General features: G+C 45.1%; 1 pseudogene; it reads right to left on the minus strand.

Annotated features, from left to right (window-relative positions):
- Nucleotides 1-13,432: 13,432 nt before the first annotated feature.
- LOC119319113 lies at nucleotides 13,433-16,604 on the minus strand (annotated as a pseudogene).
- Nucleotides 16,605-17,251: the final 647 nt, after the last annotated feature.

Here is a 17,251-nt window from a genome sequence, read left to right on the forward strand (position 1 = left end):
TTGAGCCTTTATATACGGAGGCAGGGGCACCCCTAGAGACACAAGTTGATCCACGTGATCATATTCTTAGCCGTGTGCGGTGCCCCCTTCTACCATAGTCCTCGATAATACTGTAGCGGTGCTTAGACGAAGCCCTGCGAAAGTAGTACATCAAGATCGTCACCACGCCATCGTGCTGACGGAACTCTTCCCCGATTCTTTGCTGGATCGGAGTCCAGGGATCGTCATCGAGCTGAACGTGTGCTAGAACTCGGAGGTGCCGTAGTTTCGGTGCTTGATCGGTCGGGCCGTGAAGATGTACGACTACATCAACCAAGTTAATGCTTCCGTTGTCGATCTACAAGGGTACGTAGATCACACTCTCCCCTTCTCGTTGCTATGCATCACCATGATCTTGCGTGTGCGTAGGAATTTTTTTGAAATTACTACGTTCCCCAACAGTGGCATCAGAGCCTAGGTTTTATATGTTGATGTTATATGCACGAGTAGAACACAAGTGAGTTGTGGGCGATATAAGTCATACTGCTTACCAGCATGTCATACTTTGGTTCGGCGGTATTGTTGGACGAAGCGGCCCGGACCGACATTACGCGTACGCTTACGCGAGACCGGTTCTCCCGACGTGCTTTGCACATAGGTGGCTTGCGGGTGACAGTTTCTCCAACTTTAGTTGAACTGAGTGTGGCTACGCCCGGTCCTTGTGAAGGTTAAAACAGCACCAACTTGACAAACTATCGTTGTGGTTTTGATGCGTAGGTAAGATTGGTTCTTGCTTAAGCCCGTAGCAGCCACGTAAAACATGCAACAACAAAGTAGAGGACGTCTAACTTGTTTTTGCAGGGCATGTTGTGATGTGATATGGTCAAGACATGATGCTAAATTTTATTGTATGAGATGATCATGTTTTGTAACCGAGTTATCGGTAACTGGCAGGAGCCATATGGTTGCCGCTTTATTATATGCAATACAATCGCGTTGTAATGCTTTACTTTATCACTAAGCGGTAGCGATAGTCGTGGAAGCATAAAATTGGCGAGACGACAACGATGCTACGATGGAGATCAAGGTGTCGCGCCGGTGACGATGGTGATCATGACGGTTCTTCGGAGATGGAGATCACAAGCACAAGATGATGATGGCCATATCATATCACTTATATTGATTGCATGTGATGTTTATCTTTTATGCATCTTATCTTGCTTTGATTGACAGTAGCATTATAAGATGATCTCTCACTAAATTATCAAGAAGTGTTCTCCCTGAGTATGCACCGTTGCGAAAGTTCTTCGTGCTGAGACACCACGTGATGATCGGGTGTGATAGGCTCTACGTTCAAATACAACGGGTGCAAAACAGTTGCACACGCGGAATACTCAGGTTATACTTGACGAGCCAAGCATATACAGATATGGCCTCGGAACACGGAGACCGAAAGGTCGAACGTGAATCATATAGTAGATATGATCAACATAGTGATGTTCACCAATGAAACTACTCCATCTCACGTGATGATCGGACATGGTTTAGTTGATTTGGATCACGTAATCACTTAGAGAATTAGAGGGATGTCTATCTAAGTGGGAGTTCTTTAAGTAATATGATTAATTGAACCTAAATTTATCATGAACTTAGTACCTGATAGTATCTTGCTTGTTTATGTATGATTGTCGATAAATGGCCCGTGTTGTTGTTCCGTTGAATTTTAATGCGTTCCTTGAGAAAGCAAAGTTGAAAGATGATGGTAGCAATTACACGGATTAGGTCCGTAACTTGAGGATTATCCTCATTGCTGCACAGAAGAATTACGTCCTGGAAGCACTGCTGGGTGCCAGGCCTGCTGCTGGAGCAACACCAGATGTTATGAACGTCTGGCGGAGCAAAGCTGATGACTACTCGATAGTTCAGTGTGCCATGCTTTACGGCTTAGAACCGGGACTTCAACGACGTTTTGAACGTCATGGAGCATATGAGATGTTCCAGGAGTTGAAGTTAATATTTCAAGCAAATGCCCGGATTGAGAGATATGAAGTCTCCAATAAGTTCTATAGCTGCAAGATGAAGGAGAACAGTTCTGTCAGTGAGTATATACTCAAAATGTCTGGGTATAATAATCACTTGATTCAAATGGGAGCTAATCTTCCAGATGATTGCGTCATTGACAGAATTCTCCAATCACTGCCACCAAGCTACAAGAGCTTCGTGATGAACTATAATATGCAAGGGATGAATAAGACTATTCCCGAGCTCTTCGCAATGCTGAAAGCTGCGGAGGTAGAAATCAAAAAGGAGCATCAAGTGTTGATGGTCAACAAGATCACTAGTTTCAAGAAAAAGGGCAAAGGGAAGAAGAAGGGGAACTTCAAGAAGAACAGCAAGTAAGTTGCTGCTCAAGAAAAGAAACCCAAGTCTGGACCTAAGCCTGAAACTGAGTGCTTCTACTGCAAGCAGACTGGTCACTGGAAGCGGAACTGCCCCAAGTATTTGGCGGATAAGAAGGATGGCAAGGTGAACAAAGGTATATGTGATATACATGTTATTGATGTGTACCTTACTAATGCTCACAGTAGCACATGGGTATTTGATACTGGTTCTGTTGCTAATATTTGCAACTCGAAACAGGGACTACGAATTAAGCGAAGATTGGCTAAGGACGAGGTGACGATGCGCGTGGGAAACGGTTCCAAAGTCGATGTGATCGCGGTCGGCACTCTACCTCTACATCTACCTTCGGGATTAATATTAGACCTAAATAATTGTTATTTGGTGCCAGCGTTAAGCATGAACATTATATCTGGATCTTGTTTGATGCGAGACGGTTATTCATTTAAATCAGAGAATAATGATTGTTCTATTTATATGAGTAATATCTTTTATGGTCATGCACCCTTGAAGAGTGGTCTATTTTTATTGAATCTCGATAGTAGTAACACACATATTCATAATGTTGAAGCCAAAAGATGCAGAGTTGATAATGATAGTGCAACTTATTTGTGGCACTGCCGTTTAGGTCATATCGGTGTAAAGCGCATGAAGAAACTCCATACTGATGGACTTTTGGAACCACTTGATTATGAATCACTTGGTACTTGCGAACCGTGCCTCATGGACAAGATGACTAAAACGCCATTCTCCGGTACTATGGAGAGAGCAACAGATTTGTTGGAAATCATACATACAGATGTATGTGGTCCGATGAATATTGAGGCTCGTGGCGGATATCGTTATTTTCTCACCTTCACAGATGACTTAAGCAGATATGGGTATATCTACTTAATGAAACATAAGTCTGAAACGTTTGAAAAGTTCAAAGAATTTCAGAATGAAGTTGAAAATCATCGTAACAAGAAAATAAAGTTTCTATGATCTGATCGTAGAGGAGAATATTTGAGTTACGAGTTTGGTGTACATTTGAAACAATGCGGAATAGTTTCGCAACTCACGCCACCCGGAACACCAAGCGTAATGGTGTGTCCGAACGTCGTAATCGTACTTTACTAGATATGGTGCGATCTATGATGTCTCTTACTGATTTACCGCTATCGTTTTGGGGTTATGCTTTGGAGACGGCCGCATTCACGTTAAATAGGGCACCATCAAAATCTGTTGAGACGACGCCTTATGAACTATGGTTTGGCAAGAAACCAAAGTTGTCGTTTCTGAAAGTTTGGGGCTGCGATGCTTATGTGAAAAAGGTTCAACCTGATAAGCTCGAACCCAAATCGGAGAATTGTGTCTTCATAGGATATTCAAAGGAGACTATTGGATACACCTTCTATCACAGATCCGAAGGCAAGACTTTTGTTGCTAAGTTCGGAAACTTTCTAGAGAAGGAGTTTCTCTCGAAAGAAGTGAGTGGGAGGAAAGTAGAACTTGACGAGGTAACTGTACCTGCTCCCTTATTGGAAAGTAGTGCATCACAGAAAACTGTTTTTGTGACACCTACACCAATTAGTGAGGAAGCTAATGATAATGATCATGAAACTTCAGAACAAGATACTACTGAACCTCGTAGATCAACCAGAGTGAGATCCACGCTAGAGTGGTACGGTAATCCAGTTCTGGAAGTCATGCTACTAGATCATGAAGAACCTACGAACTATGAAGAAGCGATAGTGAGCCCAGATTCCGCAAAATGGCTTGAAGCCATGAAATCTGAGATGGGATCCATGTATGAGAACAAAGTGTGGACTTTGATTGACTTGCCCAATGATCGGCAAGCAATTGAAAATAAATGGATCTTCAAGAAGAAGACTGACGCCGACGGTAATATTACTGTCTACAAAGCTCGACTTGTCGCAAAAGGGTTTCGGCAAGTTCAAGGGGTTGACTACGATGAGACCTTCTCACCCATAGCGATGCTTAAGTCTGTCCGAATCATGTTAGCAATTGCCGCATTTCATGATTATGAAATTTGGCAGATGGATGTCAAAACTGTATTCCTGAATGGATTTCTGAAGGAAGAGTTGTATATGATGCAACAGGAAGGTTTTGTCGATCCAAAGGGAGCTAACAAAGTGTGCAAACTCCAGCGATCCATTTATGGACTGGTGCAAGCCTCTCGGAGTTGGAATAAATGCTTTCATAGTGTGATCAAAGCATTTGGTTTTATACAGACTTTTGGAGAAGTCTGTATTTACAAGAAAGTGAGTGGGAGCTATGTAGCATTTCTGATATTATATGTGGATGACATATTACTGATTGGAAATGATATAGAGTTTCTGGATAGCATAAAGGGATACTTGAATAAGAGTTTTTCAATGAAAGACCTCGGTGAAGCTGCTTACATATTAGGCATAAAGATCTATAGAGATAGATCAAGACGTTTAATTGGACTTTCACAAAGCACATACCTTGACAAGATTTTGAAGAAGTTCAAAATGGATCAAGCAAAGAAAGGGTTCTTGCCTGTGTTACAAGGTGTGAAATTGAGTCAGACTCAATGCCCGACCACTGCAGAAGATAGAGAGAAAATGAAAGACGTTCCCTATGCTTCAGCCATAGGCTCTATCATGTATGCAATGCTGTGTACCAGACCTGATGTGTGCCTTGCTATAAGTCTAGTAGGAAGGTACCAAAGTAATCCAGGAGTCGATCACTGGACAGCGGTCAAGAACATCCTGAAGTACCTGAAAAGGACTAAGGATATGTTTCTCGTATATGGAGGTGACAAAGAGCTCATCGTAAACGGTTACATTGCTGCAAGCTTTCACACTGATCCGAACGATTTTAAATCGCAAACCGGATACGTGTTTACATTAAACGGTGGAGCTGTCAGTTGGTGCAGTTCTAAACAGAGCGTCGTGGCGGGATCTACGTGTGAAGCGGAATACATAGCTGCTTCGAAAGCAGCGAATGAAGGAGTCTGGATGAAGGAGTTCATATCCGATCTAGGTGTCATACCTAGTGCATCGGGTCCAATGAAAATCTTTTGTGACAATACTGGTGCAATTGCCTTGGTGAAGGAATCCAGATTTCACAAGAGAACCAAGCACATCAAGAGACGCTTCAATTCCATCCGGGATCTAGTCCAGGTGGGAGACATAGAGATTTGCAAGATACATACGGATCTGAATGTTGCAGACCCGTTGACTAAGCCTCTTCCACGAGCAAAACATGATCAGCGCCAAGGCTCCATGGGTGTTAGAATCATTACTGTGTAATCTAGATTATTGACTCTAGTGCAAGTGGGAGACTGAAGGAAATATGCCCTAGAGGCAATAATAAAGTTATTATTTATTTCCTTATATCATGATAAAAGTTTATTATTCATGCTAGAATTGTATTAACCGGAAACATAATACATGTGTGAATACATAGACAAACAGAGTGTCACTAGTATGCCTCTACTTGACTAGCTCGTTGATCAAAGATGGTTATGTTTCCTAACCATGGACAAAGAGTTGTTATTTGATTAACGGGATCACATCATTAGTTGAATGATCTGATTGACATGACCCATTCCATTAGCTTAGCACCCGATCGTTTAGTATGTTGCTATTGCTTTCTTCATGACTTATACATGTTCCTATGACTATGAGATTATGCAACTCCCGTTTGCCAGAGGAACACTTTGTGTGCTACCAAACATCACAATGTAACTGGGTGATTATAAAGGAGCTCTACAGGTGTCTCCAAAGGTACATGTTGGGTTGGCGTATTTTGAGATTAGGATTTGTCACTTCGATTGTCGGAGAGGTATCTCTAGGCCCTCTCGGTAATGCACATCACTTAAGCCTTGCAAGCATTGCAACTAATGAGTTAGTTGCGGGATGATGTATTACAGAACGAGTAAAGAGACTTGCCGGTAACGAGATTGAACTAGGTATAGGATACCGACGATTGAATCTCGGGCAAGTAACATACCAATGACAAAGGGAACAACGTATGTTGTTATGCGGTCTGACCGATAAAAGATCTTCGTAGAATATGTAAGAGCCAATATGAGCATCCAGGTTCCGCTATTGGTTATTGACCGGAGACGTGTCTCGGTCATGTCTACATTGTTCTCGAACCCGTAGGGTCCGCACGCTTAAGGTTACGATGACAGTTATATTATGAGTTTATGCATTTTGATGTACCGAAGGTTGTTCGGAGTCTCGGATGTGATCACGGACATGACGAGGAGTCTTGAAATGGTCGAGACATAAAGATTGATATATTGGAAGCCTATGTTTGGATATCGGAAGTGTTCCGGGTGAAATCGGGATTTTACCGGATTACCGGGAGGTTACCGGAACCCCCCGGGAGGTATATGGGCCTTAGTGGGCCTTAGTGGAAGAGAGGAGAGGTGGCCATAGATGGGCCGCGCGCCCCTCCCCCCCCCCTTGGTCCGAATAGGACAAGGAGAGGGGGCCGGCCCCCCTTCCTCCTCTCTCTCCTCTTTTCCCCCCTCCGTGAATCCTATTCCAACTAGGAAAGGGGGGGAGTCCTACTCCCACCTGGCGTGCCTCCTCTTGGCCGGCCAGCCCCCCCTCCCTTGAGCCTTTATATACGGAGGCAGGGGCACCCCTAGAGACACAAGTTGATCCACGTGATCATATTCTTAGCCGTGTGTGGTGCCCCCTTCCACCATAGTCCTTGATAATACTGTAGCGGTGCTTAGGCGAAGCCCTGCGACAGTAGTACATCAAGATCGTCACCACGCCGTCGTGCTGATGGAACTCTTCCCCGACACTTTGCTGGATCGGAGTCCGGGGATCGTCATCGAGCTGAACGTGTGCTAGAACTCGGAGGTGCCGTAGTTTCGGTGCTTGATCGGTCGGGCCGTGAAGACGTACGACTACATCAACCAAGTTAACGCTTCCGTTGTCGATCTACAAGGGTACGTAGATCACACTCTCCCCTTCTCGTTGCTATGTATCACCATGATCTTGCATGTGCGTAGGAAATTTTTTGAAATTACTACGTTCCCCAACACCGGACACCTCTATGATCCGGCCTCGGGACTCTGTAAACCGGCGGGCGTCAACCTGTGTATATAAAGGGACGACCCGGCCACGGTTTGAGGACAGAAAACAACAACTCGAGAGCCAGTCAAAGCTGATTCGCTCCCTGGTCATCGAAACCCTAGCAATATCAATCACAACTAGACGTAGGCTTTTACCTTCATCGAAGGGGCCGAACTAGTATAAACTCCCCGTGTCCCCTTGTCCGGTTTAACCCCTTTAAGCTAACCCGTTGCGATGGCTCCACGACTAAGTCTTTTCACGAGGACATCTGCCGTGACAAACCCACGACAGGAGGTTTGCTCGGTAAGGCTGAAGATGCTCGGTTGTGTCTTCTCGGCCAGTGTGGGAAGGCTGGGCAATGCGGGCCTGGGCGGCGGTGCTGGACAGCAGGGAGACTTGAGAATGGGAGCAGTAAAGGAGACGAGTTTTCATGCATGCCTCTTTTTTTTAAGGAAAGGAGAGTGTGTGTTCTCTCCGTACAGGAAGTGTTTGTTTTGGGCCAAGCTTAAAAATAAATAAATAATGCCTTCCCAACCAAACGACAAACTCTATCTAAAAATTCAACATTTCCCTAAAAAAATCAGTATTAACATATTTCTCTTAACATGCAACCATGTATTTAAATGCTCTTATATTTTTTTACGGAGGGAGTAATTGTTTTCCTAACACTTCTCAAGTAGTCCGCCTCAACATACAACCATTCACAGGACTCCCCAATCAGAATAGGTGAGTACTCCATTAATTTTGATATATATTAATACTAGCCAACATCTATGCATTTCCTTACCATAGTTTAAGGGCAGCTCAATGCACTATATATCTCAAGCTATATCTAATGCCATTAAATAGATGTTTACATATGGCAGTGCGAGTGCACTATCTTTTAGTGTTGTATATCTAGAACAACTCTCATTTAATGCCTTCTGCGAGAGAAAAGCTATCATATGTCTTAGATTTGATGCTAATTCTGTATCTAGATTGATCTATCTTTTCTCATTAAATAGGGTGTCACATCATATATATTTTTACCTATAAAAACATGCTAACATAAAAGCATTGGAAGTGCCCTAAGGCTCCCAATGAAAGTATTATTGGTAGTATCATGCGCAGGCCCATCCATAAGCATGTGCGAACGGTGCAACAGCACAGGACCCCCGCTTTCCGGGGGGCCACATTTTGTCAATCTCTCTTGGTATTTTTCTTACTGGGCTTTTGTTTTCTTCTCTCCAGCCCGCTACACACATGGGCACGAGAGTTTAGCCTCAGAGAAAGGAACAAACCAATCTCTGTTTCAATTCCTTCGCTTTGTTTCCCTAGTCGGCGTCGGGCCGTCCGCTGCCTGCAAATCTAACGCCGTATACTGCACACCGCTACGCTCCGGCCAGCGGCAGGCGGCCAGGTATGCACGCGGCCACTCCGTACAGCAGCGCCAAGGATGCATGGCAGGCACGTCCGTGATGAGGGCCAGTGGAATCACCATCAATCATCAGAAAAGTTGTTCACCGGATCACCATCTCCATTTAGGTTAATTGAAACCCTATTTGATTTTGGTTTTGTTTCTCTGTTGGGTGATTATATCGGTGATGATTAATTGAGTGAATCAATTTATTTTGGCCTTTTATTTGTACGTACGTGTGTATCAATTCCGACAGATTGGGTTAGAATCCACTACGGCACAACATTTGCAGGACAGTGGCACAACGCGAGAAAGCCAGTTCCGACAAGCCGACGCAGCCAGCGTCTGGGCGGCTGGCTGAGCGTCAGGGCGTCACTGATCAATCCATGACTCTGTCAGGTGCGCCTACAAAGTCTTACTATCAATGAATATAGGCTATTTGCTATTTTCTTTCTTGAACAATTCTGTCAATGAATATACATGCAAAACACTATATTAAATAATTATACAGTACTTTTTAGTCTGCTCATCTTGGCAAATACTATACTGAATAATTATAATACTTTTTTATGTTCATCTTTTATGTACTTGCACAATTGGCTAGCTCCTCAAGTCGTCATGCATAATTTAATGTTGTGTCAAATAACAAATATTCAAAAAAAAAAGTGATAGTATGCGTTAGTCATATTAGTTTGTTTAATGATAAGGCTTTTAAAAATTTAGGGCCCCATTTTAAAGTTCGCACCAGGGCCTGAAATTCTTGGAGGCGGCCCTGATCATGCGAGCCAACTAATCATTTTTGGTGAGGTGACACTCAATTAAATGAGAGAATAGAGGATTGAGTATCACGATATAATACCGTATCATATTAAATGATGTACTCCCTCCGTCCCTAAATATAAGTCTATGTAGAGATTCCAATATTTAAACTATATACGGATGTATACAAATATATTTTGAAGTGTAGATTCACTCATTTTGCTTCGTATGTAGTCCATATTGGAATCTCTAAAAGACTTGTATTTAGGAACGGAGGGAGTACCAATATGTGTCATACATGACAATAAATAAGATCCCTGTGTGATACCAATCTATGATAATATGCATTGTGAAGGTAGTATCACACACTAGTATCATGCATGTGATACTTCCCATTGTGACCAGGCTAAAACTGCTTAGAGTGGGAGTATCATACTATGAAGTATCATGCATGTCAACTAAGCAGTTTAGATGAGATGACATATAATTAAATAAAGAATGAGAGGATTGAGTATCATGATATGATATTGTATTATATTAAATAATGTGCTACTATGAGTCATGCATGATGATAAATAAGGTCATCTATGATACTTCTACTATGCACTATGAAGGTGGTATCATATTAATGAGACTAGTGTATGAGATTTCTCACTGCGATAAGATGTTAGATAGATTCATTTACATGAACCCATAATCAAAGTAAATGGTTAGTATGAAAAATAAATGTATCGAAGTAAGGAAAATGAATATAACTCCCATCATGACCAAATATTTTGTGGCAATGAATTTAATGGTGAGTCTATCGCAATAAAAGGACGTCTCCCCATCAAACGACCACAACCAGCGTAGAATAGAAGTATTGATGTGTGCCTGAGAAGTGTTAGGAACACAATGAGCATCAAAGGCACATGCAAGCATCGGCACGTTTGCTCTCGGGCCGCTGCTAGTCCTGAGTATAAGATTGAATAAGAATTCGAGCCATCGCACACGGTTTCATAAAATTTGTACGAAAGAAGTTTCAGACTCATATTGTTCGTGGGTTGAAAGCGGGAGTTGATCTCTAGGATATAGAATCCCCCATTGTCATTCCTTTCCGAGCCCAAATGTTGCGTTGCAATTTGTGAAGTACATCCCCTTTTTGCGCTCTGCCAGATAAAGCCTGCAGCTTTAGAGCATTTATAGCCGGACTAGATAAATTCGGTCCCTCAAATGCTTGCAGACGCTATCGGGCATGTCGGCGGCATTGACCGGTCACATCTAATACATGGTGCTATACATCCAAGTACCTTATATTTCATCTACTAGATCCATATAAAACATGCAAAAAAGAAAATCATACGTACTATGCACATCACACTAGCCTAACTACACTTCGTCTGAAATGTCCACGATGTCGGTGTCGGGCACCGGGTAGATGGGAGCGTAGGAGGGTTCTGGCTCCTCCTCCTCATTTGTATACGCGAGCATCTCTTTGACGTCCGCGGTGTGCTCCGCCTCCGCCTCCTGCAGACGACGGCGCTTGGCCTCCACCACCGATTCTGGCCGGAGGGAATCGAGGATCGCATGCAGATCCGCGTCCCCCACGCCCCCACGTCCTTCTCGTCCTCCTCCTGCTTCGCACTCTCCCCATCCTCCTCCTGCTCTTCCTCTTACTTCGCGTCCTCCCCATCCTCCTTGTCCTCGTCGTCGTCGTCCTCCAAGTCCTCCTCCGAATCCACCAAGTTCGGAGGTAGCCCAGCGGCGATCCGAGCTTCGTGCCTTGCCAAGATATGTTCAAGGAGCTGCAGCCGGTGCTCCGACGTTAGATATGTGTAGCTCCTTACCCAGCGGCGTGGATGCATGGCTAATACTAGTGGTGGACGGTGAGTGGAAAGTGATGGTGGCGGCGGACGGGAGGGGGGCAATGTCGATGGGTAAGGTTTTGGTGCCAGCGGTCGGCTTAAATAGCCAGGCTAGGGCACTATGCGGCCCGCAGAGCGGCGCCACGCGGCGACGGAGGAGACAAGCTTCAGACCGCCAGGTTTCAGAGTGTTTTTGTGTGGAACCCAGCTGTTAGTCGGACACGGCGGACACTCCAGGTCGTGTCCAAGCCTCCCCATATCCTCTCCATGTTTGGGCTGGATATGAGGGGTGCCGGTCATCTGGGCGTTTAAGGCCCGTTTGAGGCACCCGTCTAGGTCGGATTTTTCTGACCGGTCACTGGACCGCACACGAGTGTTTGAGGCGGGTTTGAGATGCCCGATTGTAGATGCTCTTATTCCTCAAAAGATAAAAAGAAGAAGAAGAAGTGTATTTTATTTTATTTTTTGCCAAGTAAGAAAAGAAGTAGCAGCTTGCAAAGCTTATTTTCTTGAGTGATTGCTTGCAAAGCTTTCAGTAGCAAAGACCTCAAGCATCTCCAAAGCAGTCCCCAACTGCCGTCCGCGGGCCTATATTGGTCCGCTTGGCAGTTTGGACACACTTTTCCCCGTAAACCGAAGACAAACTAGGGGCATTTACGGGCATCTGGACCGCTGCCACGTCTGCTTTTGACTGCCCTGGCCTACCATTAACCCGCTGCCTCGCCCGTGCGCAGTCCCCGCCCTCAACGGTCAGTGCCGCTCTAGAGGGTTAGTGCCGCATTCATGCCCGGCTAGAGCGAACGCGGCCTCTCACTATTGCCGGCATTGAAGCTCCTAGAGAGCGTCGGCCTGCCGCTTCTCGGTGCACGTGACTGCTCCGCATTCAAATGACACTGCGGCGGTCAGTCGCCCTGCATTAACAATATGTGGTTGCCGAGGAACCTACTCCGGCTCCACCCATCTGTTTGTCTGCCGTCGACCATTGCCATCCGCCCGCTATATAAACTCCAATCCCGGCCATAGCCATAGTCATCATCCTACGACCCCTTTCTCCTCTCCGCACCACACCCACCATAGCCTCCTCGCGCTTTAAATCCCTCTGGGATAGCCTGTCATCTGACCAGAAGAAGGAGATGGCCGACATTGCTGTGGGTTGGCAGGCCGGCAGGCAGACAAAGGTCAATGATGTCCCAATGGGGGATGTGGTAGAGGACGAGCTGGTGTCACCCTCCTCGCCGGTGCATGCCGGCATCACCATCACGAGGCTCGTGCCCACTATATGGACATGGTGCGGGAGGAGCGGGAGGCCAAGTTCCGGGAGGCGCGGGCCGACCAAGCCTACAACTTCCATCTCCTCGACGAGCATCGACAAGCGGAGGAGCAACTCATCATCGACATGGCCATAGCATCGGACGCAGACCTGGCGGAGCAGGCGGCACCGCTCGACTCCTAACGCTCCACCCGAGACATCCGTCGCGTCTGCTAACGGTATCGCTAATGTCAGGTGAAATTATAGGCCGCCTACAAGGAGATGGACGAGGCGGCGGATGAGGTATTCGACAAGAGCGACGAGGAGGTGGACATCACCGACTCCGCCAAGGCCGCGCCCCACCCCCATGACCACGAAGTTGGCAAGTCCATGGGCGCCGCCGGCAGCAAGGAAGAGTAGTGCATGGTAGGTCGCCGCCGCTCGGGTTCCAACAAGGCCATTGCTCTTCCCCTTCCGTTGAAGTCAAGCTGGGTGAGCTAAAAATCGTTGGCCGATTAGCCCATAGTGCAATTATTTTTCATTATACTGCACTATTGGGTACCCATGTTTCAGTGTAGCACGATACATACATTTAGAAAACAAATGGTGAATCCATGCAATACATACATTTGGTAACTTCAAAATATGGCACAATGAGTGAGTTATAGTGAAATAAGAAATTTCATGAAATTGATGGACACATCCCCTACATCTATTGAAAATATTATGCTCAAAATAGCAAAATAGAAAATTGTTGATGTGAATTGTCCTTATTTGACGCCATACATATATGTTAACTAAATAAGCAACTTACTTGAAACAACTTATGCATTACGCGAATTATTCTGTATGAGAAGGCGGTGTGCTATATCTGTCATGTCTGGTCTTTGATCCACCTCAAGGCTGAGACATTCGATTGCCATCCCTGCTAGACTTTGAAGAATCTCCAAATCTTCTCCTACAGCAATTTCTTTGTCAAACAACTCGGTTGCCCTCTCCCCACTTCTATGAGCTCCAATGAAACTGTTGACTAAGTTGTTGTTATCAGAGTGCATGGCCTTCTTCCTACTAATAAGTTCCAACATCACAACTCCAAAGCTACAGACATCACTCTTTTCAGTCAGCAAGCCTGACTGTAAATATACTGGATCCATATAACTCATATCACCGATGACTTTTGCGGTGTGTTGCTTGTCTCTTGCAATCAACCTCGATATGCCGAAGTCTGCAATCTTGGCAACAAACCTATCATCCAACAGTATATTTGCTGGTTTGACATCACCATGTAGGATTTTGGTGTTTGTTTTTGAATGCATGTAAGCTAGACCATCTGCAGATTCTGCAGAAATTCTTAAACGTGTATCCAAGTTCAAAGGTTTGTTGTCGTTGCCGTGAAGAATATCATGGGGGCTACCATTGGAAAGAAACTCATATACTAGCAATGGGGTATCAACTTCCAGACAACAACCTATGAGCCTGACAATGTTCTTATGGATGACTTGGGATTGGATGATGACTTCATTTGCAAACTGTTCATTCTCCAGCAGACTACCACTAATCGTCTTATTAATTGCAACCAATTCATCACCAAGGATGCCCTTGTAAACTGCACCGAAACCACCATTTCCAATAAAATTGGTATCTTTCAAATAAGGCATGAGCTCACCCTTTTTGAAAAGTTTTATAATTTTTGCTTTCTCTAGTGTAGACCCACCATTCTTTTCATAGAACTCTTTTGTCTTCTTTTTCTCTTTGCTAAGAAGAAGTAGAAATGACATAACTACAATGACAAAAATACAACCGATTGTGCCTGCATGGACAAAACAAACTTACTCACAAGTTCCCAATAAATGATCTAGTAGAAATATAGTATAAAATGAAATAACACCATCAACAATATAGCTTAAAATATAATGCATTGAGACTGCCCTAAGAGATAATGCACTTGGGTGGTTGTCTCTACAAATCTATCACACCTAGGATGACAACTTAAGAAACAACGCATTTATTTATTTATGCGAATAAGAAACAATGCATTGTGAGTGCCCTAAGAGGAGGACCATGAAAGCTCACACTAGGTTCCACATTTGGTCAAAGATGACGGCAAATGTGCAGGCCATCCTCTCATACTAGGTGACCCCAATTTAAAACTAGTTGCCCATGTTCACCCTTTTGACTTACTATTTCAATATGTTTAATTTTATGTTTTAGATATATTAACTTGCTATGCAAGAAGTTTGAAGAAAAGCTATCCAATATAAACATCCAACACTAAGTTCTTATGTTTACATGTTAGTATAAATAGCTTTTTTTATGGGTGTTAGTATAAATAAATAGCTAATAATGAAATAAAGGTATTTCATAGAACGGATCCGGTAATAAAATGAGGATGCAAATATATTATATTGTAGAAAAAATAAATGCTTAAATGTGTATTAGCAATTAAAGTTATAAAAACTTATTTACGCATTCTAAAATTAGTGATATGTAGGAGAATAAGACAGGAATAGTGTACCACAACATATTCTAGAAAGAAAAGCTCAAAATTCAACATTTTTCTAAACACAAATACATAAATATACATGCCATTTACTTACCCACAATCGCCTTGGCTACTAGGGGGAATGTTTCTGCACAGTGTCTTGATTTTCCATCGCCTTTCATTCCAGGCTTGCATGGACAATCATAGCCATCAAGTCTGCTCATACATATGCCCTTGCTTGAGCAAAAATATATATTTGGGAACTTGCACTCATCGATGTCTTCAAAAGTTGAAATCAAGGATCAAGATACGAAACCTGAGTTAATAAATCGTCTAAGCAAGGATGAGAGTAATTAATCTGTGGAGATCAAAACATTTCGACAAACCTCTGCAGCCATTGGCGATGTAAGGATTGCCCTGGTAGTGCTCGGAGCACTTGCACACGTAGCTGAGTGCGTACCTCGACTGGCCAACCGTCGCGTTGACACAATGGCTGTTGTTGCTGACGCACGCGTAGTCCGGCGGCGGCCGCTGGCCTTTCACCGGGCAATCGGCGTCCCCGACGATGGCGAAGTCGAGCACGACCGGGGCGCCCCTGGGGAACTTCTTCGGCAGCACCTTGTCGCCGTACAGGTCCAGCGTCGAGAAGGTGTAGCGTGACTTCTCGATCACCATAGCGCAGGAGCACGGGCTGGTCCTCCACAGGGTGTTGTTCTCGGAACTGACCCCCGGCACGGCGCCGGCGACGGTGCTGTAGCTTGGCTCCGAGCCCAGGGCGGCCTCGCAGCAGCCCCGCCCCGTGCACGACCCGTTCCTGGCGGCGAGCTCCGAGCGGCAGGCGAACGTCGTCGTGTAGGTGGAGCGCGAGCTGTCCCTGACGCTAACACTCCAGCCGACGCCGACCACCGCGTTGAGCGCCTCCGAGACGGCGAACGGCCCCGCCAGACTCATGGCCTCTTCTTTGAGCTTGAACCTTGAAGTGAGTAACGTTGGTGCTGCAGCGGGACGTGATGGGGCCGTATGCCCGTGCCTCGCTCCTGTCGACCGACACGTCCATGAGCTCGACCAGACAGCTCGAGGTGTTGGGGTACGAGTGCCCCAGGCCCAGATAGGGGGCGTCGAAGAGCGCCGAGCTGTCGGACTCGGTGAGCGTGATGGTGTTCGTTGCGGTTGTCATGCCGCTGCCGGCGAGGAAGGCTCGAGGCGGGTCGAAGGAGTGGTCGCAGGTGACCTGGAAGCCCTCGCGGAAGCAGCCCGGCATCTGGCCGAATGGGAACGGGATGCTCATGTTGCCGCAGTTGTCTGGGCATCCCGGGTGCGTGATCGGCTGCTGCTCATCTTGCTCGCCAACAATGGCTGCTGCACCTGCCAGAACGAGTAGGAGGACTGGCAATGGCAGCAATCGGGATCGCGAGGCCGTGGGCATCGTGGAGCAGTGGTGGGTTCTGTTCTGCCAATGATAGATCGGACACCACTGCATGCTCTGTATGTAATCAAGGTCAACTGATCGATCGGGTAGACTTCATGCAATCGCCATGGTCAAGTCGTCGCCTGACAGACTGTTACACAAAGTAAGCTGATCTCATCGGTGCCGACGTGACTCCACGTTATATAGCTCAAACCTACAGTATAAAACAAATTAAATTACTGTAGTTGACAATGGGACTGATATCTTTTTTTTTGCGTACTAATTTATTTAACCACTTGTTGTTTGGTCCCGAACTCTTCATCTTGTATACATCGTGTAGACTAACAAAAAAATATGTTCTGCAACAACCTCTAAACTAGAACACATAACTTAATTGAAACAAGCAATTCATGCGTACAATTAGGAAATTTCGTCGAACTACAAGGCATATGGCTGATGAAATAGGGAAGCAGTGAGAATAGTAACAACAGTTGGAAGCATGTCGAGGCGATGCTTAATAGGATGGTTCAAGCCGTCGAGGCGATGGCTGATAGGATGGTTAAGCCGCTAAGGAAGCGAGCCATGGTTTGCTCCTCTCACAGTATCCCCAATAGAAAATGTAGACGCAAAAATAACTAACTTTTACATCTTCGAGGTCCTAAACA

This window comes from Triticum dicoccoides, chromosome 6A, assembly GCF_002162155.2.
Source record: "Triticum dicoccoides isolate Atlit2015 ecotype Zavitan chromosome 6A, WEW_v2.0, whole genome shotgun sequence".
NCBI classification, from domain to species: domain Eukaryota; kingdom Viridiplantae; phylum Streptophyta; class Magnoliopsida; order Poales; family Poaceae; genus Triticum; species Triticum dicoccoides.